Consider the following 13914-nt stretch of genomic DNA (forward strand, 5'->3'; position numbering starts at 1 on the left):
GATGTCCGCAATTCAAAAGTTAGTATTCACTAACATTTTTTATTTTTATTGAGATATATGTTGAAAAACCTTGGTTAATTGCATATGCAAAAAGTAGCTAGTGTCCAGGCACGGATGCTATGAAGACAAAAGAAGAAACAAGTAGCAGTATGTGTTTTAGCTCTTGATATAATAAGTTAAATGACTTCGACTTTATTTGGTCCATTTGGTGTTTTCATGAGTATGGTACTTCAGTGCCAAGTCACAAGCCATTTTCAAAAGTAATGTCAGGCATTATTAATAAAGGAATTTCAACTTAACATCACAAAAGTATTTCATGCATACTTCGCAGTTTTTGTGTGGCATGTCCACATAAAAGAGAACATTTGATCTTAGCTAGAATTGTTTTCTGACACATGTGGGAACTTTGATTTAATAGCTTCAGGACAAACGTAACCGAACACATAGGGCTGCTTTTGAAGTCGCTATTTTCCGCAATTCAGTCACATATATCTACTTTATAATGCAATATACACAAATGTCTACATGCACGAGTGCCTGTTTTCACGTTTACTGTCTGGTACTTACTGGTCTGGCTGTTGGAGCTTAAGTCATCAACTTTGTTACTGGTTAATATTGTCTCAGCTTTGTTATCTACTAACTGTATATAAAATATTTGCTTTGTTGCAAACTTTGTCGGGCCATTTATATCGCTATAGTGTCAAGTTTCATTTTACGACATGTTAAACGTGATTCAATTTGCAGAAGAAGTCATCGAATTCAATCGAATAGACTACTTCTCGTCATTCTTTACTTACTTTACACATATTAAACATATCATTACAAATAAATGCACATACAAACTAATGTTTATTTTCTCTGGACACTTTAAAAAATAGGTTCTTAGACACCTCTAAGAAAATTACTCCAATTAAGAGCTCTTAATTGTAACGAAAAGCTCCTACAATTTTCTATTTTCTTATTACACTGATCAACAAAAAAAATTTTTTCTGTGTAAAAAGAAAAATTTTGGCTGATTATGTTAGGAATAAGGTCAAGTAGAGTAGAATTAGTAGTCAACAATTTTAGATACGAATAGTTTTATCGTAATATGATTTTTTTTACTTTTATTAAATTACAAATTATTTTAACAAAAATAATAATTTAATTTTTGTTAAAATAATTTATAATAATCAATGTTATAATATTAAAAAAATAACAAAAAAACAATAGTTTTTACAATCATTTGATCGGTGATTTCCAAGAAAATTTTCAGTGATTTTTATAAATGATTCCCAAGCTGGTTTTTCCGGATCATTGAGCTGGTTTTTAAATATGTATATCATCTTTTATCACTTGCCTGATTTGAAGACCTACAAGCACGCTCTCTTTAATCTTGGCGTCACTGATTTTAGGAAATTTTTCTTTTAGATATTGAAATCCAGCGCCATTTTTATCCATTGCTTTTACAAAGTTTTTCATCAGACCAAGTTTTATATGGAGAGGTGGTAAAAATATATCTTTAGGTTGTACTAATGGAGAATGTTTCACATTTTTTATTCCTTCTTTTGCACCAATTTTCCTTCACGTAATGGATCTTCCTATCCCTACTGTCCCATTCACAAATAAAACAAAAAAAATTTGTATACCCAAGTTGAAATCCTAAAAAAAAATTTTTAAATCTCCGCAAATTTTCCATTTATGTTCGTCATACTGAATCTTTTCTAAAAGAAATTCCATTGTTTCATAGGATTATTTCATGTTAACACCATTACCTACCGGTACGGAGGGAAGATTATTACCATTATGTAACAAAACTGTCTTTAAGCTTGTTTTTGAAGAATCAGTAAATAAACGCCACTCTTCAATTTTGTGTTGTGTTCTCAAAATATTCATAACATCACAGACACTGTTACAAAATATCAAATCAATATCTTGTGAAAAAAAGCTTTTTAACTCTTCATTTCGATGCCGAAAAAAAAAATATTTTTGTGTGGAGCCCACACTTTATCTTGCTGTCCAACAGGAAAACCGAAATAACTTTCATACAATTTTTTTATTAAAGGTGTTAAATTTCTTCATTGAGGTACACAAGTTATTTCACCACAAATGTAACAGAACTTTTCAGGATCATTTTTAAACTTTCTTGACATTCTTAAAGTATCACTCCACTCAGCAAACAAAAAATACAGCCACTTTTCTGAAAAATAAAGCACTGATTTAGAAAATAATAAGGAAAAGACGATTAATATTAAAATTTACTGATAAGTACCGGAACACGGAAACTAGTTCTATTCAAATCAATACACGTATGATTTTGTAGAGAGGTAAGGTAGATGTTTCGAAAGTACTGCTTACTTTTTTTGTTACAAAATTTTGTTGATCAGTGTTATCAGATACAAACATTCATATCACGCTTACAACTACATACTTGAAAAATTCTCTCGTTTAATATATTTTGTATAAAATTAAATGCTCAATTAAAAAGTTTTCTACAAAATTTTGTTCACTTATACGTTTAAACGATATTAGCAGTTGGGATAAGACTATTTTAATTCGATGGAAATTTTTTTGAATTGAATTGAAAAATCACGTAATAAGATATAAAGGTTGCGCATACGCCCCGTACCATTTAAGGCTGGTCTCCAAGAATTGGATGATTTCAGTAGTAGTGGCATCTTAACTCGCGTCGTGTAAGTCAATATTTCACTGCAAGTTTTCATATGCAATTTTATTGAAAACATTGTGTCAAAAAAGTACCCGGGAGTTGTAAATAAAACTCAAAATATTTAATTATTACACTTGTGCCATTTCCTATTTTCTAGTTTTTAATAAGCACTTTTTTTGGGATGGCCTTCAGCTCCTTCAGCGAATTTTGTTTTATCTCTTCGATCGACTGAAAACGATTTCACCTAGCAGGAATTTCGGTTTGGAAAACAATAAAATATCACACAAAGCCAAATCTGGATCGATAGTAGAAATAAATATATTAATTTCATAATAAAGGGTGGCCCAAAATTTAGATTTCCATGTATGTAATAAAGTTTTGACAACCCTAAAAAAAACAAATCGATAGCTGACAGTTAAGGCTTAATTAAAATGGGGCATTACAGGTCGTACGCAAGTCGTATAATTTCTCGTTTTGGTAATCACAACTAGCCTCTAGATTAAATATGTGATTTAACACCATATAATTTATTTTTATGGGATTATTTAAAATAACAGGTTTATCGAAACAAGTCAAGAAACATGCGTGCTTCAAAGAAGAAGATACAAGGTTACATTAATGAAATTCAGCCAGATTTGTGCAAAATAGTATTAGAAAATTTTGTCAAAAAAATGCAAAGGTGTATGGAAAACCGTTTCCCGATATGCTATTTCATAAATAACACTATCTGTTGTACTTTGTAACTGAAAAAAATTACAATCGATAGACTAAAAGCTGTATTTTCTATTTAATTCCAATATTTCTTTAATTCTGAAGACCCTTTATTTGGTCAATAATTTTTACCCCTCAAATGTTATGCGAACTTATGGACTTTTTTTTGCTAAACACAATTTCTGTCAATAAAAGCTGAAAGTATAAACAAGGAAGAAAGATATTTCAGCAACAGCTATTTGCGCAAAAGTACAAAGGCATTAAGATAATGAAGGAAAAATGTCACATTAGCTTTGTATAATATTTTCTTCTTTGCATGTGTTGCATGTATACTTGCCGTCAAATAACTGAATATAAAAAAATTCACAAATCGTTTGTTGGTGTGTTTGGAAGATGGTGGTTGATAAAGCGAATGGGAGCACAAAAGCGTGAGAAATAAGGGCAGACATGACACGTTAATAGGAACATAAAATTTTACGATAATACCGAAATACAAGGTGTGTTCCAATGTAAACAGGGCTTTTTGAATATAGCGATAAAATTTTCTATCTTTATCGATTGTCCAGTGTGAATTTCATGACATTTCATTGATTGGAAGTAAAGTTATTGCGTTTTAAGTGTCAGTATGTTTATGTTGTCGGTGCGAAAATGAACTTCGAACAAAGAGCCAACTTTAAATTTTGTTTTAAAATTAGTAAAACTTTTACCGAAACGTTTCAATTGATGAAACAAGTTTATGGGGATTATTGCCTATCCCGTAGCAGAGTGCACGAGTGGTTTCAACGTTGTCAAAGTGATTGTGAGGACATAAAGGACGATCAACTTGTGGGCCAATCAAAATCCGTGGTCACTGGAAATTACATCGAAACTGTGCGCGAATTCTTCAAAAATCAGCCAAAATCATAATTGAAACTCATGGAAATGGAATTGAACATCTCTAAGACATCGATTTATTGCATTTTGACCGAACATCAGGGCTTACGAAAGGTAGGTGCTCGGTTTATTCGGCACAAGTTGACTGACGATCAAAAATTGCTCAGAATCCAACATTGGAAGGGCCGATTGCGACCGATTATTTGACCAAAAATCACATTTTAACCACTCCCGATATTCTCCTGATTAGGCACCGTGCGGTTTCTTCTTTTTCGGAAAAATGCATTTGACCATGAAAGGAAAGCGTTATGCAGACGTAGAGGCCATTCAAAAGACTTGCACCGGCCTTTTGGCGACCACACCGGCCAATGAGCTAAAACACTCGTTCGACATGCTTTTGGACCGTGCAAAAAGCTGTATTGAAGCAGAATGAGACTATTTTGAATAAAATAAATTGATTTTGCTGAAAAAAACATTGTTCGGTTTTTTTTTTTTTAAGTCTTGTTTACTATGGAATGCGCCATGTATGATGGAGAAGTGTGCAGTATTGCTAGCAGCTAAAAGAAGCTGCGTTACTACATTCTAATGCTTTTAACTCGAAAATGTTAAGAAATAAAACTATACATTTATTCTTCGGTAGTTTTGTTGATATGAGTGGTTGTTACTGCGTTCTTAGTTGTAGTTATCTCAGATGCCAAGTCAGCGCAGTGTTTCTCGCGCAAATAGAATACTCACATCAAATCTAATGCGACAAATTTGTAAAATGCTTCTTAGGTCTCTAGGCAAATAAAGAAACTGAATTTTATTAATTCTGGAATATTATTAAAATATGTATTCTTGTTGTGACAAGTATATGCAAATTTATGTATTTAGTATTTGCCAATATATTATTCCTGTATACATAATATAGTTTCTTTAGCGAATAAACTTTAATAAATGAAGTAGTTTACCTTTCAGCTTAAAAATAATATATTTTATTACATTTAGTGAACTGTTGTTAGCTTAAACCTTTTTAGTTTTCTAAACAAAATTCCAATAATTGTAATGAGAAAACGCTAGCTATTTTGTTTTTTGTTTTACCATACGGAGGATTGTACCATATAGTACAGCTAAATTGTTAAATATTTGTTGAATTAGACATGGAAATATGTTAGGTTAGTTTATGGAGACCGGCTTTCACGTCATATGTACATAGAGCTATTAGTCTTAAGATATGCGAGATGGAGTTCAGTTTAATTTGAAATGAAGACACAGACGTCAACATGTTTTTCGAACTTTAAGAGCGGCTTGATGTCTCCGTTTGGTACTTCGTTCAAAGGTCACCGATGCTTCGAAATACTTTAGACGAGTTCAAGATAATGCTAGATAAAGGCAAAGGAGCTGTTCCAGCGTCTCTCTCATATCAACTTTTCTGCAGTACGTGCTGACTTGTCAAGAGGGTAACAGCCGTCCGGCAGTCCTTTCGAGACCGTGTGGGTAAAAGCAAGCTTTCTTAAGGGTTTCTTGCACATGATCTTGGCGATCCTGCATGTACTTAATGCATTCTATCTTTCCCTGATCCACACGTTGGTCCTCTCCTAAATTTCATTATACATTGTCCTTAGTGACTTCCTTATTTTCTGTACTTGTTCGGTAGCCAGAAGGATGGCACTTTTGGCAATCTCATCAGCTGCTTCGTTTTTGAAACTCCCTTGTGGCCTGGAATTCAGTACACATATATGCAACCGCTTTCCGTCAGCAGCTACATTTACTACCTTCTCTGCTTCCAAGAACATTCTGCGATATGAGATTATTGCCTCAATCGCATATGGCTATAGACGTATATTTATGCATTTTATGTTATTTCATGCATTGTTAGCTTAGTCGGCCGCTTTCTCAACTGAAAATACTTCTCCTGGAAAGATGGTGAAGTAATCCAAAAGCTTGAAGGATCACCTGAGATCCAGCTCTGAGCAATAGGTTCCGATTCGCACTCCATTGGATCTCCAAATTGGATCCATCTGTGTAGATGTTCTAAGTTTCGCAGGTATGTATGTCGCAGGCTTCTGAGCCAGCCCTCTTTCTTTATTGTGACTTGTAACCTTGTCTGCCAAATAAAGAAAATACAGCGTATGGTTATATAGTCTAACTTGTCCGCCTGCCCCCAGCTTTGTAAGCCAAGCCTGTTCACAAAATTTCATCGATTTATCTTCAATAGTTTATGAGAAAATAATTTCATAGTTTTAACTTGCTCTAACTTGCAATCTACAATAACTTTAACAAAAACAAGAAAAAACGTTAACCCTTCACAGGTGCATTTCTTTTAGTAACTTTGTCTTCAGTTTGTATGGAAGCTATATGCTATAGTAATCCGATCTGAATGATTTTCGGAGATTATGTGATTACCTTTAGCAGTAATCCATGTCAAATTTAAGGAAGATACCACGTCAAATGCGAAAGTTTTCCATAAAAGCCTTAGATTCCGATCGTTCCGTTTCTATAGCAACTACTATATGCTATATTCTTCCGATATTACAGTGTTGCCTTAGAAAATAGTCTGTACCAAATTTCGTGAAGACATATCTTAAAATGAGAAAGTTTCCATGCAAGCTTTCGATTTCGATCATTCAGTTTGTATGGCAGCTATATGCTATAGTAAGCCGATCTGAACAATTTCTTCGTATATTACATTATTATCTTAGAAAATAACATGTGCCAACTTTTGTGAAGACGCATTGTAAAATGTGAAAATTTTCCATACAAGAACTTGATTCCGATCGTTCCGTTTGTATGCCAGCTATATGTTATAGTGGTCCGATGTGGACAGTTCCGACAAATGAGCAGCTTCTTGAAGAGAAAATGAAGTTTGCAAAATCTCAAGACGATATCTTAAAAACTGAGGACTAATTCGTATATATACACACAGACGGACAGACGGACGGACAGACAGACAGACAGACAGACAGACGGACATAGCTGAGTCGACTCAGCTCAACATACTAATCATTTAGATATATAATTTATAGTATGTAGTATACATACATATGTATGTACAATGATTTTCGTTGTCCTAACAACCCTTACGTCGAATATGTCGGTCGGCGTATGAGTTATATAGTATACCATACTCGTATTAACATTTTGCACCTTACGGCATTTCCCTGGCTTTGATTCTGGAAACTTGCAAAAAATATATTTTGTTAATTGTGTTTTTTTGCAGGTGTTTTGTATATACTTTAAGTTAAAATGTGGCTGGTAGTAAGCATAATACATCAGTAGGTGCAATGAGCTGTTAATTATTGCCTTCAGTTTTTAACGGCAGTGGTTCATTAATTAAAAATTTTGTTCTACTATTGTTTTAAAGAGTTTTGTTTTATTTTTATCGTTTGTGGTAAAACAAACTAGCACTACAACTACTAACACTTAAAGCTATTTAAGAACTTTTTACATCGTGCTATCGCTTGTTGCTTTAATTGATTCTCCACTATTCAAGCACGTACAAAACTTCCAATGAAAAATACGTAAAAAATTCAGTAGAATTAAAATTTAAAGCATGTGAAATGTGGTCCGCATAAATATTAGCAGTCCATTTAAGCTGGCGAAAAAACTACGAGAAAGTTAATTTGTAGTTATAATAAACTGGCGAACAAAGTTGGAATCCAACATTTTTGGGTGCAAAGCTTCATACTGATATAAGCGGTTAGATATTGAATCCAATATTCGACGGTGTATGAGTTATGACTGATGACAGCCTATGAAATTAAAGTTTTATTTTTTAGTTAAAAATTTCCCGCAACATTACAAGTGACCTTAACACGTGCGGGATGGGATAGATACCGAGAAGAGCTTGACAAGCTGGCAATGCTCGAAAATTCTACGAAAAAATGCGGCGGCTTACAGAAGGTTTCAAGACCGGAGCATACTCTTGTTGAACCCCCAAAGGTAATCTAGTGACCGATGCCCAGAGCATACTTAAATTATCGAGGGAACATCTCTCCAGCCTGCTGAATGGCAGTGAACGCACAACGCCAGGAGAAGGCGAACCCGATTCCCCAATCGATGACGATGGAGCAGACGTTCCATTGCCCGACCGTGAAGAAGTTCGAATAGCAATCGCCCGCCTGAAGAACAACAAAGCGGCAGGGGCCGCCGGGTTGCCGGCCGAGCTATTCAAACACGTCGGCGAAGAACTGATAAGGAGCATGCATCAGTTTCTTTGTAAAATATGGTCGGACGAAAGCATGCCCAACGATTGGAATTTAAGTGTGCTATGCCCAATCCATAAAAAAGGAGACCCCACAATCTCCGCTAACTACAGAGCCTCCTCAACATCGCAGATAAGGTTCTATCGAGCGTTTTGTGTGAAAGATTAAAGGTCACCATCAGCAAACTGATTGAACATTATCAGTGTGGCTTTAGTCCTGGAGAATCAACAACTGACTCATCAATCGCAAAATCTTGGAAAATACCCGTGAAACGAGGATCGGCATACACTTCCCCTTCCTCGATTTCAAAGTTGACGACAGCACGAAAAGGAGCTGCCTTTATGCCGCTTTGTCTGAATTTGGTATCCCCGCAAAACTAATCTTCTTCTTTATTGGCGTAGACACCCCAAAACTAATACGGCAGCGTAAACTGATGTTGAGCAATACAAAAAGCTCTAGATACATATGCTAGATGCATATCTTTCCAATATTCTTTATATTCACATACTTTAATTTGAATTTGAACTTTATACTTTTTAGGAGCTAAAGAGGTGATGAATATCGTTACTGATATTCTCACCAATGAAAAAGTTGCAAGTGCCCAATCTGACACAAAGCAACTAGTAGATTATGCAAGTGTATAATTTTTTTATTTTGAAGAAGGAGCCTGGGCCCGCTCTCAGTTTAAATCTCTTTAGCACCTCTACCAAAACCATAAAAGTGAAAGTGATCGTAAGATAGCGACATCCACTCTCCATATAACGATACAGTTAAAAACTGCAAAGGGCTATAACTCATTAACATAACTCATAACGGTACTGCTAAAAACTGCTGTAACTCATTAACTAAATGCAACAGTGATATCAAATTGTACAACTGAGATGATCTATAACGGCTTAATAGGATCCGGTGTTAAAAGTGGATGATCGGCGTGATACTGCTCACTTTAAATTGAAATTACCGATTTCGACAAAATTTGGTGCGTGATATTCTTATAACATAATTTTAATTTTTTTTTTTTTTTTCCTATATATAAACAGGGTGGCGCAAAAGTAATCCTCCTATCAGAAGATGCTATAAATTTTGCAATTGACCTCTAATGTCAGTTCTGTTTTGACATTTGTGCAGTAAACACATGCGAAATACACGTAAATAAACAATGGTACGCTACACTGTTCCAGAACGCGGGTTATTGGTGACTATTTATTTGACCAGTAGTCGGTCGGTGACTTTGTCACAACGTGAATTTCGTCGCGATTTCCTGGCCATTACACCCGCTCAAAGTCACTATATGGTGGTGTGCTGTTTTCGCTGGAGTAGTCATCGGACCTTTTTTCTTCGAAGACGTCGCGGGCCAAACGGTTACTGTGAGTGGTGAGCGCTACAGAGCAATGATCAACGAGTTCTCTTTGCCGCAACTTGATGAATTGGGATTGGAAAATATGTGGTTCCAACAGGACGGTGCAACGGCACACACTGCACGTGCCACAACCGATATGCTGAAGGATGCATTTCCCGGGAGACTAATCTCCCGTTTTGACCAGCGAGATCGGCTTATTTGACCGCTTCAGACTTCTTTTTGTGGGGCTTTGTGAAGTCGCGGGTTTATGCCAACAAGCCTCAGAGTCTTGCACCTCTTAAATACAATATCCGTCAAGAATGTGAGGACCTATCGCCGGAAGTTCTGGCCAAAGTGATGGAAAATGCCATACGAAGGACTCAAATGAGAATCAACTGTGGCGGCGGCCATTTACCTGATATCATATTCTCGACTTGATGTAAAAAAATTTAATGGACCAAGTAAAAAAAATCCATAAGCAAAATCAAAGTTTTCATTAAAAAACAAAAATACAGCCAAAAACATCGAAAGATTATTTTTGCGCCACCTTGTATAAACACCCATAGTTTGAAAGCGACGACTCGTGGACAAACTGCAGATCCTGCTTTTACGGCAAAACGGTCATTTTACTTTTTCGTCGATTGCCACACACCTGGTGGGAGTAGGGGGGAGGTTGAAGGCCCAAACAGTCCTCCAGGTAATCCACTTGGTTTTTTGGTAATAGCCGCTCACGTATTCAATCCTAGTCAGCCATTGACGTCTCTAATTAACGTGCTCACCTGCGCCCACCTGTTTTATAAAGTTTTCGCCATCCAGAGCATCCTGTCTAGGCGCTAATGGCCGCCAAAGGTGTCATCAAAAGCTCTAAAGTACTTTTTGGGCGATTGCCACCTACTTAAAGGTAGAAGGCGAAAGCCATGGAGGTCTTCTAACCGGTGAAATTTGTTTGATCTACCTAGCTCATGTACTTTGGCCGCTAGATGTCCCAAAAGGTTGCCTTCATATGATTGGTGATTGTATGAGAGATACCTTAACCCTTTCAGGACCGCACTTAAACCAACTACCAGAAATTTTTTTTTTTTTATTGATTTCACAGTACAACAGCTAATCTGGGGGGTGAGAAATTCCAAGTCAGGGTGATGGTACTAGGTCAGTATAGTAAAACCCTCAAAGGTTTGGCGTTCGTATGTGTCAGTTTTTTTTATGACCTTTTAAATTTTTTTTCTTATCCTTTTTGCGGCTCCTTTATTCGCACATGCATAGCAATTCAATAGATTGTGACCTTCGCCAGGATTAGTCCAAGTCATTGGGAAACCGAATGGCATACTTTCACGTCTTCTATTTTGCCAATCCAGTAGACGGTTGTAGCAGCTTTTACATACTATATTTGGTACCCAATTTTCGTTCACTATAACATTTTCGTTGAAGTACATATCGTATGTTTGAAAAAATCAGTACTGAATTTCCCCTTTTTTTATGTGTTGAGACATATCGAGTTATGTTAAACTACGTTTTTGCCAAAATGTTACAACTAAGCGAAAACACATCAGATATACTATATAATTGAGGTCTGGATAATCGATTTTGAGATGTCTGACATAAGCCAGGAATTGATAACTACTGTGCTTAGGCTTCAGTAAAATATTTTCATGTACCACTTATTGGAGCGGTATCGGAACTTCAACAAATTTTTTTTCTTTAACATTCCAACGCTTACATGTGTAAATGAATGTTAGAAACATCAGCGAGAAGAAGAGTAGTCAGCAATCGTCGACCGACGCTGTGACACGTACACCACGAGATAACATAATATTTTCCGTTTCTTAAAAATCAATTGTTAGAATAACATGAAATATGTATTTATTTTTAATTTAATAATCACACACTCAAACAAACATTGTTAATGAATAAACTATTGAAAAATCCTGACAAACGCGTTTTTTATTTAATGTACGGCACGATACGATACGTTAAGAATAGGATACGTTAAGAGTAAGTATCTCATAAACAGTTCAGAAGCTGGGAAAGTGTGTGAAATGATATCACAAATGAACGTAATCACATGAACGCATTAAAAATAGAAAAAAAAGAATCTGTGAAAAAAAGACAAAATTTTAAATCTAAAAGTGCAGGAGCTCTAGGGCTCCAACAATCGCAATTTCGACAATCGGCAGTTTTATTTGAAAATCAAATTTAAAAAGTGAGTGCGAAAGAATCAGTCGCGTTTCAAAGCAAAATCGACATGAGTAAGAGTGAGAAAATAGCAATACTACAACATGCGTATACGACAAAGCGAAATTGCTAAAGTTCAGAAGCAACGCCAACTACTATAGATCGACGTATCAACGTGAAGCAAAACTACCGGGTGTCTCGTCAACGAAGTGGAAAAGAACAACGAAGAGAAGAAGCAACGTTAAACGATAACAAACGAACGATATGAAAATACTTATATTAACGCAGCAACGAGAAACATAAACAACGAATGTCAACGGAGATTCACATAAACGAATGCAAACTTCTTCTTCTTAGTTGGCGTAGAAACCGCTTACGCGATTATAGCCGAGTTAACAACAGCGCGCCAGTCGTTTCTTGTTTTCGCTACGTGGCGCCAATTGGATATTCCAAGCGAAGCCAGGTCCTTCTCCACTTGGTCCTTCCAACGGAGTGGAGGTCTTCCTCTTCCTCTGCTTCCCCCGGCGGGTACTGCGTCGAATACTTTCAGAGCTTGAGTGTTTTCATCCATCCGGACAACATGACCTAGCCAGCGTAGCCGCTGTCTTTTAATTCGCTGAACTATGTCAATGTCGTCGTATATCTCGTACAGCTCATCGTTCCATCGAATGCGATATTCGCCGTGGCTAATGCGCAAAGGACCATAAATCTTTCGCAGAATTTTTCTCTCGAAAACTCGTAACGTCGACTCTTCGGTTGCTGTCATCGCCCAAGCCTCTGCACCATATAGCAGGACGGGAATTATGCGCGACTTATAGAGTTTAGCTTTTGTTCGTCGAGAGAGGACTTTACTTTTCAATTGCCTACTCAGTCCGAAGTAGCACCTGTTGGCAAGAGAAATCCTGCGTTGGATTTCCAGGCTGACATTGTTTGTAGTGTTAATGCTGGTTCCTAAATAGACGAAATTATCTACAACTTCAAAGTTATGACTGTCAACAGTGACGTGAGTGCCAAGTCGCGAGTGCGACGACTGTTTGTTTGATGACAGGAGATATTTCGTTTTGCCCTCCTTCACGCTGCCAGACCCATTTTCTGTGCTTCCTTGTCCAGCCTGGAGAAAGCAGAACTAACGGCGCGGGTGTTGAGGCCGATGATATCAATATCATCGGCATACGCCAGCAGCTGTACACTCTTATAGAAGATGGTACCTTCTCTGTTTAGTTCTGCAGCTCGTACTATTTTCTCCAGAAGCAGGTTGAAAAAGTCGCACGATAGGGAGTCGCCTTGTCTGAAACCTCGTTTGGTATCGAACGGCTCGAAGAGGTCCTTCCCGATCCTGACGGAGCTTTTCGTGTTGCTCAACGTCAGTTTACACAGCCGTATTAGTTTTGCGGGGATACCAAATTCAGACATCGCGGCATAAAGGCAGCTCCCTTTCGTGGTGTCGAATGCAGCTTTGAAATCGACGAAGAGGTGGTGTGTGTCGATTCTCCTTTCACGGGTCTTTCAAGATTTGGCGCATGGTGAATATCTGGGCAGTTGTTGATTTTCCCGGCCTAAAGCCAAACTGATAAGGTCCAATCAGTTTGCTGATGGTGAACTTTAATCTTTCACACAAAACGCTCGATAGAACCTTATATGCGATGTTGAGGAGGCTCTGTAGTTGGCGCAGATTGTGGGGTCGCTTTTTTATGGATTGGGCATAGCACACTTAAATTCCAATCGTTGGGCATGCGTTAGTCCGACCATATTTTACAAAGAAGCTGATGCATGCTCCTTATCAGTTCTTCGCCGACGTGTTTGAATAGCTCGGCCGGCAATCCGTCGGCCCCTGCCGCTTTGTTGTTCTTCAGGCGGGCGATTGCTATTCGAACTTCTTCACGGTCGGGCAATGGAACGTCTGCTCCATCGTCATCGATTGTGGAATCGGGTTCACCTTCTCCTGGCGTTGTGCGTTCTGTCATTCAGCAGGCTGGAGAGATGTTCCC

The sequence above is a fragment of the Bactrocera neohumeralis genome, chromosome 3 (genome assembly GCF_024586455.1).
Source record: "Bactrocera neohumeralis isolate Rockhampton chromosome 3, APGP_CSIRO_Bneo_wtdbg2-racon-allhic-juicebox.fasta_v2, whole genome shotgun sequence".
Lineage (NCBI taxonomy): Eukaryota > Metazoa > Arthropoda > Insecta > Diptera > Tephritidae > Bactrocera > Bactrocera neohumeralis.